The following is a 12,363-nucleotide window of genomic DNA, read 5'->3' on the forward strand; positions in this document are numbered from 1 at the left end:
TACAGCCAGTCTCGCCACCACTCAGGATATACAGTGCTCCATCAAGCTACAGTTCACCTCCTCAGTGTCCTGCGCCAGGCAAGTACGTGTGTCTACTTACACGTACTTGCCTAGCTGAGTACTCTCACTTTTTGGCCGATTGTCACCTCCAATTACATCTTTTCGTAATTAGACGATGCCTTCGTTGCCTTCCACCTCCCACCCCCCTTCCACTCTCCCCCAACCTCCCACACCTGCCTCTGCTTCTACTAAATCCAATTCCTTCTCGCTAAACCTCAAATTTTCTAATCCTGATGCCACTATCTGTCCGGAAAATTTATTATATCAGATCACTGGTGCACCTCAACTTAAAGTCTTCAAAACCAACTCAGGCTTCAAACTCCTTCTTGACAAACATTCCTACGAAGCGTACACCTCAAGCGATACCAGACAAAAACTTCTCAACGCAGGCTTCACCATTATTTGGACTCCTGAGCACCGTGCCAAAAGCACAGTCATTGCTAAACACGTAGACTACTCTCTCCTGACAGCCTATGACACAGACAAAGAAGACTTAATAAAAGATATCAGTACTAAGAACAAAGTCTCTGTTGACGATATTTACAGACCAGAAAACTCTACCATTCTCAAAATACGCTGTTCTACTCCTGCTGACGCCTCTACACTCTTCAGTCAAGGAATCTTTGCCAAGACCATCCGCATTCCTCCAAACGCTCTCTTCACTCCGAACTTCCACCCAATCACACAATGTCTTAAATGCTACAAATTCGGCCACGACAAAAACACATGCACATCTACACAAGTCTGCTCCAGATGTTCAGCAACTGGCCACTTCTGGAATACTTGCAACCTCCCCCTTAAATGTTCTAACTGCGGCGGGTCACACACTGCAGTTGCAAATTCCTGCCCTTCTAGAAAGCACATTCTCTCCTCCCTCAGAGCAAACCAACCTCCCTCCCTACCCAACCCCTTCCCTGCTCCTCCCTCCCCTTCCTTACCTCCCTCCCCTTCCACACCTCCCTCCCCTACCCCCAATGCCTGGGCCTCCCCACGCACTTGGTCTACCTCTTCTACTCTACACACATCAAACACCAACACACAGACTACAAGCACTTCTCCTTCTACACCCACACTAGACTACAAAACTAACTGTCAACTTGCCACTGCTGCCCACTCTGCGATGGTAATCTCACAAGCTTACCAATCAGACTACTCACATGTCCTTAACCTAATCTTGTCTGCTAACAATCTTCCCTCTTTAATTATCCCTCCTTCCTGCTTCTCTTCCAAGCCTCCTACAACCTCTCCCTCCTTCCTCTCTCCCACCCCCCCACTTCCTACTCCCACCAGCTCTCCTCCTCCACTACCTCTCTTCACTACTTCTACACCTCCCACCAACACCCCTACTGCTACTGCTACGACCACCCCTCCCCCCACTTCCTTACCCACTTCATCCCCTTCCAAAGCTTCCACTTCCTCACAGCTTACCAAAACTTCCACTTCCTCTGCATCCACCTTCGCCCACTCCACCACAACCAAAACCTCATCCAGGTCCAACTCCACCTCCTCCAGACAAAATCCACTCAAACCTAAACCTACCCCAACTTCTAACGGACAGACCAAAGAACATAAAAACAGATCCATCTCTTCCTCCCCCTCCAGGAAACGGGTCCGTAGCACCTACAAACACACATCCACTGATGGCACCACTATCACGGGCTTTAATCCAAACTCCTCCCCCGACATTAACTTTGCTAAGACGAAACCATTAAATCACGTTTAAGGCGATTCAGTTCAACGTACGTTCTTACTTTACAATTAGACACCTACTGGCCGAGCTCCTTGAAGCAGAGAGGCCAGATATTGTTTTGCTAAACAGTACCTGCCTCAAAGCCCCTCAATGTATCCGCCATTATGGTTATACTGCACTACAGTCCCCCTATGATCCCCACGATGGGGTTGCCATCCTTGTCAATTCCAACATAAAACATGAATTTCTCCCAATCCCTTTTATTCACCAACACTGTCTTGCGGTCAGAATACACACCCACCTTGGCCCCTTTATCTTTTTCACCACCTATGCTCGCCCAAACACTACTCTCAACATACACGACCTCTCCTTAGTCTTCAACTACACCAACACACCAACTTACCTACTAGCTGACATGAATGCCAAACACACTGCCTTTCATCACACCAGTAACAACCAACTTGGTCACCAATTACTCAACTTCACAAACCATAAACACCTAATTCATCTTGGCCCAGACTTCAATACCTTCTTCAACCACACGGGCCAAGGCAAACCAGACATCATTCTGGCAAACCGAGCCAGCTCTCTATTTCAACATTACATCTCACCTGGCCCTATTACAGGCTCTGATCACATCCCAGTCATCTTACACATCTCCTCCAACCCTATCCTCATTCCAACCACACCTTCATTCTCCTACAAGAACGCTGACTGGGATGCTTTCAAACAACACATAGACAATATTAACCTCACCTATGACTACAACAACAAACCTATCTCTGACATCGATACTCAACTTGATCTCATCCAGGACACCATTACACAAGCAGCCAACATCGCAATACCAAAGAAAACTCACACCACTCGTTATTCCTTCAAACCGTCACTCAGAACAAGAAGACTAATTATCTGCTACCACAACCGCTTCCTCTACAACACACATAGATTTAATCAAGTCCGATTAGATCTCACTTACCTTAGAAACAACATTTTACACAGCCTAGACCAAGACCACAACAATCACTGGTCACGACTAATACAACAAGCGGACAGGCAGCGTGTTAAAAACACTAAAGCCTTCTGGAACTTTATCAAAAAAATCAGAGGCACTACTCCCACCAACAAATTCAAACACATCACCCACAACAACACACACATCTCAGACCCACAGGCTGCTACCAACATCTTCAAACACATCTGGGAGAACATCTTCCACGCTCACCCACCTCACCCTAACGTTATTCAACACATTCAGAACATAGAACACTGGAACACTGCACACACACAAGAAACAACACCAGACAGCCACATACATCTAGACACTCTTACCTCCTCCCAAGAACTCGACACTCCTTTCACCAACACAGACATTAAAACTCTCCTCAGACACCTTCCTCCAAAGGCTCCTGGTGCCTCTGGCCTAAACCATATTATCCTGAAACACCTTCCTGACTCTATCATTACTGCCTACACAAACCTCCTCAATGCCTCCCTTGCCTCTGGATACTTCCCTTCCCTCTTCAAAGCTGCTACTGCTATCCTCCTTCCTAAACCCAATAAAGACCACTCTGACCCTAGAAACTATCGCCCTATCAGCCTCCTCGAAACTTTAGGAAAACTCTTTGAAAAACTCATTAATCATCGCCTTCGCAGATACCTGGAACATAATTCTCTACTTTCAGATGGCCAGTTTGGCTTCAGAACACACAGATCCACACAGGATGCCATTAACATCATTCTCAACTACATCCACATAAACACAAAACAAAGAAACAGGACAGCCCTGGTTGCAAAAGACGTTGAAAAAGCTTTTGACACTGTGTGGCACGAGGGGCTCAAGTACAAACTCTGCACTAACTTCAACCTGCCTCTCAATACTCGTAAACTCCTCTGCAACTTCCTAGACGGCCGTACCATGAGAATCAAATTCCAAGGCTGTTACTCTGACTACTTCACACTAAATGCTGGAGTACCCCAGGGATCTGTCCTTTCCCCTACCCTCTACATTTTATACACTAACGACATTCCAACACCTATATACCACAACTCCATCACACTAGCCTATGCAGACGACATTACACAACTTATCACTCATGCCAATATAGATACACTCACACACAAAACACAAAATGAGGTTGACAGGATAGCCATCTGGGAACAAAAATGGAGGATCAAAACCAATGCAGCAAAATCCAGCATTACGTATTTTAACTACAGGAAACGTGATCCTCCATTACCTGTCGAACTCAGAACAGCTGACACCCGCACTTACTTCCCTATCACACAATCTGTCACTGTCCTTGGCGTTAATCTTGACTACCTTCTTCGTTTACACGGACACATTCACTCAAGGCATGCAATAGCTAGTAAGGCCCTTGCGGGCCTCTACAAGCTGAAACATGCCTCTCAACGCACCAAACTACACCTCTACAAATCCCTAATACGTCCTCTGATAACTTACTCTCCTCTAGCCCTCTCTCTTGCAGCAAAAACAAACTTACTTAAACTGCAGCGTGTCCAGAACAAGGCGCTGCGCTGGGTGCTTGATGTCAGATGGGAGGACTTCGCCACAAGCGAGTCTCTCCATGCCCAGTTAGACGTCCCTGCGCTGAATCTGTACTGGAAGAGGCTCAGTGACAGACAGATAGACAAACTTGAGACACGACATGACTACTGGACCTCTCTCCTTGACGAAGACATTCGCAGACCCACAAACCAACACAACCTTTTCTACTCCTTGCATGATCCTGCTCCTAACCCTACTTACAAATAACCTTGGATCCGCTGACAGGTACCTTCTAAGACAGGTACCATTCTCTGACCCACGTTCGCCTTAGCTTTTTTGGGTTAAGACATGACTCAGTTCTGCACTCCTCTCTAGCTCTAAAGGTCGCAAGTCCCTTACTCCCAGCTCACCCCACCGGAGTCCCAACAGAAGAACCGGAATTTCTCTTTTCAATATCTGTCCCACGATCGCCTTTGCTGCTGGGTTAAGCCCTGGCTCTATTTCTACGACTAAGAACACTCCTCTCCAGCACTATTCTTCGTCTGTCCCGTCTTCCCCGCTCATCCCATTTGGGATCTTACCTGAACTTTCGTTCGTTCGTTCCCAATGCACCCAACCTAGTCAGGTCAGGTCACATTGACTTAAGGGAGGAACACGGCAACCGACCTGGTAGCACAAGCTATCAGGTCTAACTCACACCCACCCACATCTACTCATGTATTTATCCAACCTATTTTTAAAGCTACACAACGTTCTGGCCTCTATAACGGTATTTGGGAGTTTGTTCCACTCATCCACAACTCTATTACCATAAGAACATAAGAACATAAGAACATAAGAACGAAGGAACACTGCAGAAGGCTTACTGGCCCATGCGAGGCAGGTCCAAGTCTCCTACCGGCTTAAGCCAATGCACCCAACCTAGTCAGGTCAGGTCACATTGACTTAAGGGAGGAACACGGCAACCGACCTGGTAGCAAAAGCTATCAGGTCTAACTCACACCCACCCACATCCACTCATGTATTTATCCAACCTATTTTTAAAGCTACACAACGTTCTGGCCTCTATAACGGTACTTGGGAGTTTGTTCCACTCATCCACAACTCTATTACCAAACCAGTACTTTCCTATATCCTTCCTGAATCTGAATTTTTCCAACTTAAAACCATTGCTGCGAGTCCTGTCTAGGCTAGATATTTTCAGCACACTATTTACATCCCCTTTATTTATTCCTGTCTTCCATTTATACACCTCAATCATATCCCCCCTAATTCTACGTCTTTCTAGAGAGTGCAGATTCAGGGCCCTTAGTCTATCCTCATAGGGAAGGTTTCTGATACATGGGATCAACTTTGTCATCCTCCTTTGTACATTTTCCAGAGAATTTATATCCATTCTGTAATAAGGTGACCAAAACTGTGCAGCATAATCTAAATGAGGCCTAACCAAGGATGTATAGAGTTGAAGAACAACCTGAGGACTCCTATTATTTATGCTTCTTGATATGAAGCCAAGGATTCTATTAGCTTTATTGCGAACACTTATGCACTGTTGTCTTGGTTTCAGATTACTGCTAACCAGAACTCCTAAATCTTTTTCGCAATCCGTAATATTAAGATCTACATTATTTAGTTTATATGTGGCATGGTTATTGTCCTGTCCAACATTTAGAACTTTGCATTTGTCTATATTAAACTGCATCTGCCACTTCTCCGACCACTGCATCAGTCTATTCAAATCTTCCTGGAGTGCTCGAATGTCCTCGTCAGAATGAATTCGACGGCCTATTTTGTTGTCATCGGCAAACTTGCCGATGTCGCTCTTTATGCCCTCATCTATGTCGTTTATGTAGATTGTGAACAGCAGGGGGCCCAACACTGACCCCTGAGGAACACCGCTCGTGACACTTCCCCACTCTGATTTCTCCCCATTTATGCAAACTCTCTGCTGCCTATTTGTCAACCATGCCTCTATCCAGGAAAAAATTTCTCCTCCTATTCCATGTGCTTTAATTTTCCTCAATAGTCTCTGATGTGGGACCCTGTCAAAAGCCTTACTGAAGTCCATATACACAATATCATATTCATTACCATGATCTACCTCCTCAAATACCTTAGTGAAAAAAGTTAATAAATTCGTAAGGCAGGAACGCCCCTTTGTAAAACCATGCTGAGATTCGTTGATTAATTTATGCTTTTCAAGGTGGCTACGAACTGCCTCGGCAATTATTGATTCCATAAATTTTCCCACTATGGAGGTTAGGCTTATTGGTCTATAGTTCGAAGCTAAGGACCTGTCACCTGTTTTGAAAATAGGTATCACATTTGCCATTTTCCACTTATCTGGCACCATGCCAGTTTGTAGTGATATGTTGAAAAGATTAGCCAAAGGTGTGCTAAGCTCCTCTTTACATTCCTTTAGAACCCTTGCATACAGTTCATCAGGGCCTGGGGATTTGTTAGGTTTTAATTTATCTATTTGCCTAAGGACCATGTCACTTGTGACCCTAATAGTACACAGTTTATTATCGTCCTGTTCTACATAATTTATCATTACTGGAATATCGCTGGTATCCTCCTGTGTAAAAACTGAGAGGAAGTATGTGTTAAAAATTCTACACATTTCCTTATCACTGTCAGTGAGCTGACCCGAGGAACTTTTGAGTGGGCCTATCTTGTCCCTGATCTTACTTCTGTATACCTGAAAGAATCCTTTTGGGTTAGTCTTCGATTCTCTTGCAACTTTAACCTCATAATCTCTTTTTGCTTTTCTAATTCCCTTTTTTATTTCTCTCTTTAACTGAATATATCGATTTCTCAATTGCCCCTCTCCTCTTTTGATTTGCCTATATATGCCTCTCTTTTGACCAATCAGATATTTTAATCTATTGTTCATCCATTTAGGATCATTTTTGTTTGATCTGATTTCCCTATTTGGAACATAATTTGACTGAGCAGCTAGAACTATGCCCTGGAAAGCATCATATCGGCAACCATCACCACCTACCTGACCCTTAGTCAGGTCATTCCAGTTCAGCCCACCTAAGTAATTTTTCAGTCCTATGAAATCAGCCAAGCGAAAGTCAGGGACGGAGACTTGATTGCCATTATTAGGGGAATTCCATGATATATTAAAACTGAGTGATTTGTGATCACTTTCCCCAAGCTCATCATTAACCTCAAGATTATTAATTAGTGTTTCCCTACTGGCAAGAACCAAGTCAAGGAGGTTATTTCCCCTAGTTGGCTCTGTCACAAACTGTTTTAAAAAACAATCCTGGATCGTATCAAGAAAGTCACCTGACTCAAAATTTCCTGTCAAATTGCTCCAGTCAATCTGTCTATAGTTGAAATCTCCCATTAGCACAACATTTTCGTATGTAGATGCCTTACGAATTTCGTCCCATAGAAGTTTACTGCACTCCCTATCAAGATTTGGGGCCCTGTAAATCACACCCAAAATTAGTTTTTCTCGGCCCTCGAGAAGCTGTAACCAAACAGATTCAGTGGCTGACGCTTCTAATTTAATATCTTGTCTAACACAACAATTTAAATTGTCTCTGACATACATCGCTACTCCACCACCTTTCCTGTTGACCCTGTCAGTGTGGAATAATTTATAGCCTTGTATGTGACATTCAGAGGGCATCTCTCTATCTTTCAGATTGAGCCAGGTCTCTGTTATAGCAATAATATCAATGTCTCCTGCACTTGCAATTAATCTTAGCTCATCTATCTTATTTCTTACACTCCTGCTATTAGTATAGTAAACCTTAAGGGAGCTAGTCCCTTGCTGCCCTCTGCTGTCCCCCTTTGTTTGCTGACCTGATCTATTGTCTTTATTTATAACTTCATGCTGAATGCCTTTTATACATTTACTGTTTCCAACCCAAGTGTTGCAACCTGCTTGTTTCCCACACACACCCATACCTCTATCTTCCATCAGTTTAAAATCATAGGCATTTCACCAATGGCCTTCTCAATCGAGTCTGCAAGTGCTACCACCCCAGCCCCAGAGAGATGTACCCCATCCCTTGCATACATATCATGCTTGCCATAAAAGTTGTTCCAGTTGTCAATGAATGGGATTGCAAGTTCCTTGCAGTATCTGTCTAGCCAGCAATTTACACCAATTGCCCTAGACAACCATTCATTTCCTACTCCCCTTCTAGGCAAGATGCTACATATGATTGGGATCCCTCCCTTAGACTTAATGAAATCTATAGCTGACCTGTACTTATCTAGCAGCTCTTCTCTCCTACCCTTCCCAATATCATTTCCACCAGCACTGAGACAGATAATGGGCTTGCTCCCATTACCTGACATGATATTATCCAGCCTGTTGACAATGTCCCCAACACCAGCTCCAGGGAAGCACACTCTATCTCTCATCTTCTTATTCCTATTACAAAAAGCACGGTCAATGTATCTTACCTGAGAGTCACCAACCACAAGAATGCGCTTACCTCCATTAGCAGGGGCAGTAGTACCCTTACCTTCACTGGCCACTGAAGTACATTCATCCTGAAGAACAGAGAAGCGATTTCCTACCTTCAGATCTTCACTCTTAACTTTCCTTACTCTGATGCGCCTTCCATTACTGTGAACTACTCGCCACTTGTAGCAGGTGCTGGGCTGCACCTCACTGCTGGTAGCCGTTGCTGCCTCCCCAACTACAGCCTCCTCACAGCGAGAGACAGACTGCACCTCGCTGCTAGAAGCCTCATTCCCCACAACTCCAGCCACCTCACACTCTCTCCCAGACCCATTGAGGTGGACCTTCAGCCTCCTAATCTCCTCCTGGAGAAGCAAGACCTCCTCCTTCAACTCTCCAACCTCAATTTTTAAAACACTGCAGAAGCAAGCCATGCTTTGTAACCGTCCACACTAATTCCTATATCCTTCCTGAATCTGAATTTTTCCAACTTAAAACCATTGCTGCGAGTCCTGTCTAGGCTAGATATTTTCAGCACACTATTTACATCCCCTTTATTTATTCCTGTCTTCCATTTATACACCTCAATCATATCCCCCCTAATTCTACGTCTTTCTAGAGAGTGCAGTTTCAGGGCCCTTAGTCTATCCTCATAGGGAAGGTTTCTGATACATGGGATCAACTTTGTCATTCTCCTTTGTACATTTTCCAGAGAATTTATATCCATTCTGTAATACGGTGACCAAAACTGTGCAGCATAATCTAAATGAGGCCTAACCAAGGATGTATAGAGTTGAAGAACAACCTGAGGACTCCTATTATTTATGCTTCTTGATATGAAGCCAAGGATTCTATTAGCTTTATTGCGAACACTTATGCACTGTTGTCTTGGTTTCACATTACTGCTAACCAGAACTCCTAAATCTTTTTCGCAATCCGTAATATTAAGATCTACATTATTTAGTTTATATGTGGCATGGTTATTGTCCTGTCCAACATTTAGAACTTTGCATTTGTCTATATTAAACTGCATCTGCCACTTCTCCGACCACTGCATCAGTCTATTCAAATCTTCCTGGAGTGCTCGAATGTCCTCGTCAGAATGAATTCGACGGCCTATTTTGGTGTCATCGGCAAACTTGCCGATGTCGCTCTTTATGCCCTCATCTATGTCGTTTATGTAGATTGTGAACAGCAGGGGGCCCAACACTGACCCCTGTGGAACACCGCTCGTGACGCTTCCCCACTCTGATTTCTCCCCATTTATGCAAACTCTCTGCTGCCTATTTGTCAACCATGCCTCTATCCAGGAAAAAATTTCTCCTCCTATTCCATGTGCTTTAATTTTCCTCAATAGTCTCTGATGTGGGACCCTGTCAAAAGCCCACATCAGAGACTATTGAGGAAAATTAAAGCACATGGAATAGGAGGAGAAATTTTTTCCTGGATAGAGGCATGGTTGACAAATAGGCAGCAGAGAGTTTGCATAAATGGGGAGAAATCAGAGTGGGGAAGCGTCACCCTTCCTCCTAATTATTTCTCTTGTGTAAGAAAGGTATAAAATACCGACAATATGAAAGTTAAGACACATGTGCAACATCTGGATATCTTTATCTTGCTGACCTATACCTGCTAATCAGGTTCTCACTCCTACCTCTGCCAACATCATTGCCTCCAGCACTGAGACAGATAATAGGATTACTCCCATTACCTCTCATGATGTCATCCAGACGGCTAACAATATCCTCCATCCCAGCCCCAGGAAAGCAAACTCTCTGTCTCCTACTCCTGTCCTTCAAGCAGAACGCCCTATCCATGTACCTAACTTGGGTATCCCCAACAACAATATTCTTGGTTTAGAAAGACACGTAAGCAAACACTATGACATATTTATTAGAAAACGTTTCGGTCCTGGGACCTTGATCACTTCTAACATACAGAGGTAGAAAGACATTATATATATAGGCGGAGAGTGAAGTGTGACGCACGTGACCTGAAGAATGTCATAAGAACATAAGAATGGAGGAACACTGTAGAAGGCCTACTGGCCCATGCGAGGCAGGTCCTTATCAAAACAACCTCTACCTATGATGAGGACGGGTAGACGATGAAATCATGTGACTCCTGTGTTGTTGGGTTGGTGCTGCTTAAGTATCATGTATGGCAATGTTTTTGAAATTTTGTCGTTTCCAGTGTTGCGTTCTATAGTGTCGGTGACGGCGATTAGTGAGGCTTCTAGGCACCGTCGGCGTCTGAGGTCTGGTTCGGTGAGAACGAGTTGTGCCTCATTCCAGTTCATCAAATGCTTCTGTTTTATGTAATATGTTCTGTAGCTTCTGTTTTATGTAATATGTTCTGTAGCTTCTGTTTTATGTAATATGTTCTGTAGCTTCTGTTTTATGTAATATGTTCTGTAGCTTCTGTTTTATGTAATATGTTCTGTAGCTTCTGTTTTATATATGTTCTGTAGCTTCTGTTTTATGTAATATGTTCTGTAGCTTCTGTTTTATGTAATATGTTCTGTAGCTTCTGTTTTATATATGTTCTGTAGCTTCTGTTTTATGTAATATGTTCTGTAGCTTCTGTTTTATATGATATGTTCTGTAGCTTCTGTTTTATGTAATATGTTCTGTAGCTTCTGTTTTATATAATATGTTCTGTAGCTTCTGTTTTATGTAATATGTTCTGTAGCTTCTGTTTTATATATGTTCTGTAGCTTCTGTTTTATATAGTATGTTCTGTAGCTTCTGTTTTATGTAATATGTTCTGTAGCTTCTGTTTTATGTAATATGTTCTGTAGCTTCTGTTTTATATAATATGTTCTGTAGCTTCTGTTTTATATAGTATGTTCTGTAGCTTCTGTTTTATATATGTTCTGTAGCTTCTGTTTTATATAAAATGTTCTGTAGCTTCTGTTTTATGTAATATGTTCTGTAGCTTCTGTTTTATATGATATGTTCTGTAGCTTCTGTTTTATGTAATATGTTCTGTAGCTTCTGTTTTATATGATATGTTCTGTAGCTTCTGTTTTATATAGTATGTTCTGTAGCTTCTGTTTTATATGATATGTTCTGTAGCTTCTGTTTTATGTAATATGTTCTGTAGCTTCTGTTTTATGTAATATGTTCTGTAGCTTCTGTTTTATATGATATGTTCTGTAGCTTCTGTTTTATATAGTATGTTCTGTAGCTTCTGTTTTATATGATATGTTCTGTAGCTTCTGTTTTATATGATATGTTCTGTAGCTTCTGTTTTATGTAATATGTTCTGTAGCTTCTGTTTTATATGATATGTTCTGTAGCTTCTGTTTTATGTAATATGTTCTGTAGCTTCTGTTTTATATGATATGTTCTGTAGCTTCTGTTTTATGTAACATGTTCTGTAGCTTCTGTTTTATATGATATGTTCTGTAGCTTCTGTTTTATGTAATATGTTCTGTAGCTTCTGTTTTATATGATATGTTCTGTAGCTTCTGTTTTATATAGTATGTTCTGTAGCTTCTGTTTTATATGATATGTTCTGTAGCTTCTGTTTTATATAGTATGTTCTGTAGCTTCTGTTTTATATAGTATGTTCTGTAGCTTCTGTTTTATATAGTATGTTCTGTAGCTTCTGTTTTATATGATATGTTCTGTAGCTTCTGTTTTACATAGTATGTTCTGTAGCTTC

The sequence above is a fragment of the Cherax quadricarinatus genome, chromosome 16 (assembly GCF_038502225.1).
Source record: "Cherax quadricarinatus isolate ZL_2023a chromosome 16, ASM3850222v1, whole genome shotgun sequence".
Lineage (NCBI taxonomy): Eukaryota > Metazoa > Arthropoda > Malacostraca > Decapoda > Parastacidae > Cherax > Cherax quadricarinatus.